This window comes from Pyxicephalus adspersus, chromosome 1 (genome assembly GCF_032062135.1).
Source record: "Pyxicephalus adspersus chromosome 1, UCB_Pads_2.0, whole genome shotgun sequence".
In the NCBI taxonomy this organism is placed as follows: domain Eukaryota; kingdom Metazoa; phylum Chordata; class Amphibia; order Anura; family Pyxicephalidae; genus Pyxicephalus; species Pyxicephalus adspersus.
Genome location: NC_092858.1, coordinates 50080669 through 50091129, shown reverse-complemented (window position 1 = coordinate 50091129; position 10461 = coordinate 50080669).

The window sequence follows — 10461 nt, the reverse complement described above, 5'->3', positions numbered from 1 at the left end:
TCCAATGTGTGTAAAAGTCATTTTTAGCAGAGTAGAACACTTTCTGAAAGCAAGTTTTACAAAATTTAATTGTGCAGCATTAAATACCGTTCATTGCATATACTTTTCCAGGCTTCCTTCAATCTAGCTACATGGATGTCTATCTCTTCTGAAACATATGGCAAGACTCCCCTTGTTAATTGCTGCCAATCATATTGGTAAAGACACAGTGTTGCCTAATAATCACAATCAGTATAGTAGGCAGGTCAAGCTGTTAAAGTAGCATCACTCTTGGGCAGAAAGTCTAGGTAAGGGTATTATTGACAAGAAAAATAGGTCAAAAACCCTCAATACACTGGTAACAACGGGAGGATAAATAATAATTCATTCACCTTTTCATGTGTGATTTGTTACACTTTTTATAAATTGGAGAGAGTAGACAATACAATAAAACAAATTCCAAACCTAATAAAATTACCTTTCAAACAAATGGCTTTTTAGGAAAGCAGTCCACTCAAAAAGTGATAAATTGGGGATCTTGCCCAATCTATAAAGTATGTTTACCTTATGCAGGGGGTTGTTAGAAACAAACAATAAATAATATTGGGTTTATGATAAGGCTGTCTTGCTGGGATGTAAATGCTCTCTATTAGCACTAAATCTTTCTTTGAAAGACAGTGAGGCTCTTTTTCCCTCATGTATTAGTCTGGTCAAAGCCCTTGTCTGTGGAACCCAGTAGATCTGGACACATGCTTCCCACATGTGCACACATATCCTGCTCTTGCAACATCTTTCAAACAAGCACTCTCTCTGTGAATGTAAGTATCTTGCTTCTCTTGTTGGCTCTTTGATTCATCCAGTCCAACACCTTGAACTCAGCATACAAGTCTCACTACAACCCACACCACAGCTGCTCACATGGACTTCAGTTTGCCACATTGATCTATGTACTCCTGTGATTCACCAATATCTGTTACCATTGGCCTGATTTATTAGAGCAAGTTCATCAGTGATGTTGAGTGATCCATCAAACCTGGATTAGTAAATAGCAAATTACTTTGAACAAATACATTTCTGGTGTGCTGGATCACCCAGTTTCACTGATGAGAGTGTATCCTCTCCAATCATGGAGAGCTTTATTAAATCAGGCCCAATGTATCATTCTCCCTGTACTCTCTTTTTAGGACCCTCTCCTGCCCACAAGGTTACTAGGATTAGTTCCTGTCATTTTCACCTGCACAACATTCCCAAAATCCCTACCATACTCCTTTATTACACTCTTATGCCTCGTCTGGACTACTGTAACATCCTCTGCTCTGGTATTCCATTAACCCCACTCTCTCCTCTACAATTTATCATGAATCCTGCAGCCAGACTTCCCACTTCCCATTCTTCCCACCACTCCTTCCTGCTGCCTCTCTTTGCAGTTCTCTACACTGGCTTTCATTTCTCCTCCACATACACAGCTTCAAGACTTTTCTAGGACTGCCCCAGCTCTCTGGAATGGTCTTCCTTGTCTTATTTAGCTTGCTCCTACTTTTTGCACGTTTAAAAAAGCTCTTAAAACCTTAAGTTTAAAAAAACTTAATCTTTTCAAAGTTTCAAAGTTTAAAGCTTCTTCTGTCTTTTACTACTCACCCACCAATCCATATCCCACCTCCTATTGTGTGCTACTTCCTCCTCCTTCTATTTTGTAAGTTCTTCTGAGTAGGGATATCTCCCTCTGCTTCATTGTTTGTATCTGTTTGTTATTTGCAACCCCTATTTAATGTACAACACTGTGTATGCTGGAGATATATCAATACTGTTTATTATTATTAATATCATTGTTTTTATTAATATTATATTATTATATTAGTAATAATAATAATATTAATAATAATAATAATAATATTAATATTAATAATAATTTACACAGTAATAGGCCATCCATCCGTTACACCCTGCAACCATGGCAAACAACGGACCCTCACATGTAAAAGTTGTAGTTACTAAGTATGTTCTGTGTTTGGAAGGGACCACCATATGATGCTGTCCTTGGGGCACATAAATGAACACATCTTTTTATTCAAGCTTCATTTTTAGAGCCACACATGGCAAACTCAATAAAAAAACAGACATAAACCAAATAAAATAGTGCAAAGCAAGAACCTGATCCAAAAAAATTAGAAAATCACAAATATTTATTAATAAATCAAAAGAGGCCTAACATAGAGAAAACATATCCCATATCAGCCACAGATTATCCAAGTATTCAAATACAAGAAGTAACTCAGCCACAAAGGTCTTTGTCTTCTCAAGAGAGTTGGGAAGAGGGGGGATCAAAAGCAGGTTAAAAGTAGAAAGAACAAAATTTTCTGGCCCAACGTAGGAGACCTAGTGGACCTTAAAAAACCACGTGCCCAGGTCCAACCTTAGGATAGAAATAAAATATTCACCATGTCCCAACAAGAAATACTGTGGGATACTAAAAAAAAGAAAAACACAGGCCCTTGGGGAGCTGTGGGGCTTGGGAGGCAAAGGTAGGAGGGAGAGGGCAGCTTTATTTCACCTCCTATAGCCAACTAAAACCTTTATTTCACCTCCTCCTTTATATCAACTCCTCCCCATAGCCAATCACAGCCAAGATACATATGTAAAAAAAAAAGTCTACATGGTCTATGGGTCTGGCTCCCTGCCAAATTCCAAATATTCTGAACTTTTACTCCACTTTTTTTTATTTAACTTTTCACAAAATAAAAAAAGAAAGAAAACGTAAGAGGGCGAAAATAAATATACCATAAAGCAGCTAAAGAGTAATGTGGGTTAAATGTGCGGGAAAGGAGCTTAGCAGGAAGATTCTCAATAGATGGTTCTACTGGAATAAATTTACCACCTTTCTGGAATACAGGCACCACCTGGGTCCATCTTAAATATTTGGAAGCCAAGACTGAATGGCTCAGTTTTGTTCCCATGTCCAGCCTGTAGCGCATAGTGAGACAGTGACCCCACCCCATTTTTACTTGCTTACATTTTTTCCTCTTTATTTCTACTTTTTTGTAAATGGTACTTGCTACTTTTTTGTTTTCTTTTTTACATGTAACAGTTTGGTTTTGGAACTGTACCCCATTCATATGATATTTTCTTTTTTTGTGACAAAGCCTGCACTCATGAGAGTGCATCATATCCATGCTTATGCTCATTACTATTATACTTTTTGTATATTCTTTACACATTTTATAATGGTACAACTCTTCCAGCATGTGTCTCCTTGTAATTAATTTGTTATAGTTTGTTATCTTTCAAAACTTTCATTTTTATATAAAGAATGTTGAAAAAAGAGTGATGGGAGAGGATAGAATGGGAAAAGGAGGGAACAGAAAAGGATCAGAACAAAGAAGAAGAGAGTTAGGAGCAAGCATAAAGGAGAAGAAGAGGGGAAGTAGAAAATTAGGGAAATGGGGATGAGAAAGGACGAAAGGCAACAACAAGGAATAATGTTTGTTATAGTGTATCATTATATTCCATTCAGAAAATATTTTGTAGTTGACGTATTCATTATACAGTATATGCAATTATGTAGGGAATTTGGTTGGGTTTTCTTTTTATGAAACCAATGTGGGAACATTTCCTGCCCTTATTAGGAAATGGTGAGGCATATCACTGTGCCTCCAGACAGAGCTTCAGAAATCATGTCATAAAAATATTCTTGTTATCTATAGCTAATAATTAGTTACCATATTACATATACATTTTTTGTTACCACATTTAACAAAAATTCTTATTATTGTTCATGTCCAAGTCTCAATATACAAGCAAATACATATACTGTATGAAGAACAGGGTGGGCACAACATTATTAACTCTAATTATGCATTGCAGTTTTTTTTTTTTGCATATTTTCAGTCACTGTGAATATATTTCATTAAAATTCAATGTAATGCACTTTTTCCAGGGAAAGGGTGCAAGGATTAAACCTTATCAAAGAATGAAAATGCATATTGACCTTTTTGCCCTACTAACAAGTCAAACCAATTAATGTGTATATTGGTACAGTGGTTTAACAACTTTCCAGTGTAAGGATGTCTGCAGTATTTATTTCACATAGATCTAAATACACCTCTTGAAAATGTTATGGCTCGGAGCATAATGTTAAACAAATTAAGCTTCCATTTTATATGAACTGCGGTTAACACTTTTTAATGGTAAGATGTTTCTTAAGCGCACAGCAAGCTACTTAAATTTAGGGAAAAAAACATAAATGTATTTATTGCACCATTCAAAATAGAATAATTGGGCCATAACACTGTGGTGGTTTCTCTGAATATATTTATATCCTTTCTACCATAGTCAGAATCTTACCACTAAATTGAAATACATATAGGAGGTGGGTAGCCGATCTGTAAGAGCTTAGTTAAGATAAAAACAATGTACTTGTGATCTGTGTGTTCAGTCTGTTTGCTTCCTATTGGCATCCTCTAAATCAGTTTTTGCTATTTGCGCATGCATACTACAGACAGTTTACAAATAATCCCCCAAACCATAACCATAAATATTTGCTTTTGGAACGGCAGGACCTAATATATAAAAAATATGAAAATTTGAAATACGTAACTTCATGGTGCCTGCACAATGTTTATAAAAATCTATTTTGATGAAAACACATTGGTACACGAAAAAAACAACTTAGTCTGAAATATTTCTTCTTAGTATAAAGAATAAAACTGAAAAAGGTAATGAAAAACAAATGTGTACATTTAAAACAGTAAGAATTAAAATAGCAAATAAGGGACTACTTTAATAACCTTTTGTACTTACCATTCATAATAACATACTATAAAACCACTAACAATTATTTTAAACATTTAAATTTGGTGACTTTTCTTTTAACTGTGAACTCCAATTGTATGTATGTATGTATGTATGTATGTGTACAATTATACATGTTTGTAGGCTGTGTGTAGTTTATAATTACCATAACAGTGCTTACAATACCCATGTGTGACAAAATAAACTGATGATTGGTTAACTTTGTAGAGTCACATGGTATCTAAAGAGATTGGCGCTGAACCCGGAAGTGTTCAGGGCAAGGCACTTTCAGTTTATTGACAGCAAAAAAAGTAAATCATGGCCACTTAATTTCCCTTTCACAATTTTTTTGCTACAATTTACTATTATTGTTACACTGGATTTTCTATGTTCCTTTTGTCTGCAGTATCTGTAAAGCCAAAAACATTTCTTCTAGTTTTTGGATAGGGCTGGAAAGGATTAGAGCTCCTGTCGAATTTTTACTGCTGACTGGGGTTTTAATATTCACCCTGCACTTTCTTAACTCATTAACTCATTGTCTCTCTGCGCCTTCACTCTCCTGCTTTCTCTGTCTGTGCTCCTGCACCTTTTTTCTCTACTGCTACTTTTTGGTGACATCTCACCCAACCCTGGTCCCCCCACAGCCTCTTCCTTCCATACACTTTCAGCAAAATACTTCCTTCTCTTAATCTCATCAAATTCACCCCCATAAGTTCTTATCCCCTATCTCTGGAAGTCTATGGATCGCCAGATCTGTTGGTAATAAATTAACCTCTATATACAACCTTCTACTTTCTAAATCTCTGAACTTCCTGGCTCTCACTGAAACTTGGCTTTCCTCTTCTGACTCTCCCTCTGCTGCTGCTCTCTCCAATGGAGGCCTGCAATTCACACATACCCCCAGACCTGGCAACAGAGTACGGGATGGTGTGGGTCTCATTCTCTCACCTAACTGTACAATCCTCCCTACCCTACCCCCTCTCATTTTCACCTCTTTTGAAGTCCACTATGTCTGTCTTTTCAGCCCCTCATTATTGTTGTTGTCCACCCCCCCCCCCCCCCCAGCCCAGTATCACAATTTTTGGATAACTTTGCCTCTTGGCTCCCACACAATCTTTCCAAAGACCTGCCCATCCTCATCCTCGGTGACTTTAATGTTGCAGTGGATGAGCCCAACCATCCTTCCTCAGCCAAACTGGTCTCCATTACCTCTTTATTTGGACTCACACAGAACATAAGCGGCCCCACACACATCGCTGGACACACTTTACACCTGATATTTTCCAAATTCTGCAACCTCACCCTCCTTAACAATTCGCCATTTACCCTTTCTGATCACAACCTTATCACCTTCAACCTATCGAACTCTTGCCCCCCTTTGCCACATCCCAGACCTGGTCAATGGCAGAGAGATATTTGTAACCTTGACCACAATCTGTTCTCAAACTGCTTTTCGTCCCTAACCCCCAACCTTTCTAAGTTCACATCTCAAGAAAAAGCTGCCACTCGGTTCAACCACACTCTTTGTCTGGCTCTGGATAATGATGCCCCTGCCACCTTCTGCTCCCCTCGTCCTGCTAACCCCCTGTCCCTGGCACAACAATCACACCAAACAGCTACAAAAGACTGTTCGTTCAGCTGAGCACAAGTGGAGAAAATCTGGTCTCAGCGCTGACTTCATGGACTACAAAGCCAATCTACAAAACTTTAACACGGAGCTCACTGTCACCTATCAAAATGTCACAGATCTGCCACAAATTTGTGGAAGTGGACCCTCTGTGCAACCTGCATGTTTTGCAGAGGTATGAACTGAGGGCAGAGTCTAAGGAACTGCCCGGCGTTCACCAGAGCACCCCACAAAGAGTGATGGACTTTGCTGCGGATGGCGCCCTGGTTGAGGCCCTCAGACATGCCCGTGCAGATAACAGCTGACAGCAGATAGTACCAAAACGTAGAACCAAATCGGTAGACAAACTCAAAAACTAGAACAGGACCAAGTCAGGGCAGGCGGCGACTAATCAATGTCAGAACAAGCCAGAGTCAGAATCAGAATATCAGCACTTGGAAATAGATACAAGCTGGGGCCTCAGGTAAACGCACCAATTGCAAAGGCAAGGAGTGTCAGTCTGAACACAGCTTATATAGTGAGGCTAACAGGCAGGCTGGGCAGGGACTGGATGAGCAAGTGCACTCTAACTCCAGAGCCTGAACAGAGCAGCTAGAAGCAAAGTAACGGAACCAAATGCTGCTGATCTGACATATACCTGGTAACCAACAAGTACCAGATCAGCTGTGCAGCTGTGACACAAAATGATTTCTCTGCTGTCATTTCCTCTCAAGCTTCCAACTCACCCAGCCTTTTAACAATGGACTCCCTCCTAAACCCCACGCCTACTCCCCTCACAAAAACCTTTTCTGCCCAAGACATTGCCACCTTCTTTAGAGACAAAATTGACAAAATAAGACATGATGTTTTGGCTCACTGGGACACGAAGTCCCCTTTCGTCTCTTATCATCTCCATCTACTACCTGTCTGCTTGTCCCAATTCCCTCTAATCCACTCTGTGCCCATTCCTCCACTATGGCCCCCACCCTAACTGAACTATTTAACCTCTCCCTTTCTAATGGTATCCACCCCTCCGCTTTCTAACATGCCATAATTCTCCCTATCCCGAAGCAACCCTTACTAGACCCCTCCATACCTTCTAGCTACCGTCCAATCTCCCCTCTCCCATATGTCTCCAAACTTCTTGAACGCCTTGTCTACAAAAGACTCACCGATTACCTGAGCTCCAACTCACTCCTTGACCCTCTCCAGTCTGGTTTTTGAGCTACCCGTTCCACCGAAACAGCCCTTAATAAAGTGGCCAATGACCTCATCAGAGCTAAGTCTCAAGGCAACTTTTCCTTCCTTCTTCTCCTTGATCTTTCCACTGCTTTTGACACTGCTGATCCACTGCTGCACTCCATTGGTATCAGTGACACTGCTCTCTCTTGGTTTGCTTCCTATCTGTCTGACCGCTCCTTTCAAGTTTCTTTCAATGGTAATTCCTCCTCTCCCACTCGCCTCCCTGTTAGTGTTCCCCAAGGGTCAGTTCTTGGACCGGTCCTCTTTTCTCTGTACACCTCCTCCCTCGGTAGTCTCATATTCTCCTTTGGTTTACAGTAAAATCTTTATGCTGATGACACTCAAATCTATCTGTCCACCCCTGACTTGTCCCCCTCAGTCCTGGATAAGGTCTCTTGCTGCCTGTCAGCCATCTCATCGTGGATGGCTGCCCGATTTCTGAAACTCAACCTGGATAAAACAGAACTCATAATCTTCCGCCCCTCAAATTCCAAATCTCCCCCTGACATATTCCTAACTTTTAACAACACTGTTATTCGGCCCTCCCCTCAGGCACGTTGTCTTGGCGTCACCTTTGATTCTGCCCTCTTATTTACCCCCCATATTCAGAACATTTCCAGGTCCTGTCACTTTCACCTACGTAACATCTCCAAAATCCGCCCCTACCTGTCCCCAGAGACCACCTAACTCCTTGTACATGCTCTTATCTCTCGTCTGGACTACTGTAACATCCTTCTCTCTGGCATTCCACTAACCCGACTCTCCTCTACAATCTATCATGAATGCTGCAGCCAGACTCATCCATCCTTGCCACCGCTCCTCTTCTGCTGCATCTCTTCACTGGCTTTAATTTCACCTTAGAATCAAAGTCAAGCTCCTGTGCTTTGCCTTTAAATCCCTACACAGCTCTTGTCCCACTTACCTTTCTGAGCTGGTAAAAAAAGCCGCAGCCACTCTCTCCGCTCCTCTTATGACCTACAACTGACTTACTCACTCATAACCTCATCACACGCACGGCTCCAAGACTTTTCTAGAGCTGCCCCAACTCTCTGGAATAGTCTCACTCATCTTTTTCTGCTTGCTTCTACTTTCTGCTTATTTAAATGAGCACTGAAAACCCATTTTTTCAAACTTGCCTACCCATCTTCTTCCGTCTTTTGAAACCATCACTACTTCCCACCACCACATATCTCCCTTCCTATTGTGTGTTAATTCCCCAACCTCTTAAATTGTAAGCTCTTCGGGGCAGGGTCCTCTCCTCCTGTGTCACTGTCTGTATACGTCTGTCATTTGCAACCCCTAACCTCTTTAATTTACAGTGCTGCGTAATATGTTGGCGCTGCATAAATCCTGTTTATTAATAATAATAAAAAAAATAACAAATGTACACAGGAACATAGCAATGAAAATCTGCCCACATTTCTTGTCTTACATTTCTCTACTAGGGGAAAACATTTTTATTTCTGTTTCTGTTAGAAAGTTATCCTCTTTTTTTTCAGTAAAAACATGAGCCAGAGAAGAAGTAATTCATTGTGTGTGTCCTTGTATGATTATTAAGTCTGGCCCAGTACAAGCCAGTGAGTTCATCAGCCAGTGAGATTTTCCAGAAAGACAGTGCCCCACATTTTTGACAGAAGCTATAATAACCCAATGACAACAAACAGTTAAGGAGCAATTGTGACTAGTGGCCTTTGCACTGCACACTAAAATAAGGTCTCTTTACAAGGAATACAAAGCTCCTCCTTACAAAGTGCCAAAACAGAGTAAGAGTCAAAAAGCCGCATTCACATTCCCATTCTAGGATTGCCGGATCACCCAAGTTCTCCCATGACAGTCCATCTTCTCCATTCTTAGAAAGCTTTAATTAAATCAGACCTGACAAGTCCAAAGCCATGTGCCTAACCCCCTGTTAAGAGTAGCTTCTACAGATAATGTACACATTTTAGGGCCAATTTTGAGGAAAGACAAATAACATATCAATATGATTTTGAGATGTATAGACAGAGGGAGCCAAATAGAGGAAAACGTTACAAACTCCCTGTCCTGGCTTAGTTACAAACCTGGGGTCCTGTAAGCCACCCATGTTTGTTAGAGTTATAAAGTCCCTAAAAGGTAAAGTGGAATTCTATTCAAACTAATGATTACTATAGAATCTGAAACTGAGGGGCATACAAAGGCAGCACATGTGGTATGTATGCACAGCAAATCTTTTTTACAAGCACAAGATTAAGAATGCTGTGACTTAGGACTTTTCTGTCTTAGAAATTGTCCTTTTATCTTTCCATCTAAATGTTGCTAATTAACACACATTCTTTTTTTTATCAATATGTATCGAACAATCTTTGACCTTTACATATGTAATGTCATTAAACCACCTATTTATATCAACATTTATATCATATGCTATTCCTTTATAATACATTGGAAAAGTAGAAATGGTCTTAATAGATTACTATAATTTTTAGATATGTTTTATCTTTTCCTTACCAATATGAATGCAATCTTTTTTTTTTAAATAGTATATTAATATTATTATTATTATACAGTATTTATATAGCGCCATCATATTACAGCAGTGCTGTGCAAAGTCCATAGTCATGTCACTAGGTGTCCCTCAAAGGAGCTTACAATCTAATGCCCCTGCATAACATTATATAACATTAACGTATATAACATTAAAGTTGCCAAATCCCAACTTTGAGAAACCATACTTAATACCTTGTTATGATAAAAAAAATCCTTTAAGTGCATGAATAGGATGAAGATGAAATCAAATAGCCTAAAGCATTACATTTTTAAATTTTTGTAAATATAATATGTTCTGATTATGGGATCACATGCTGCTG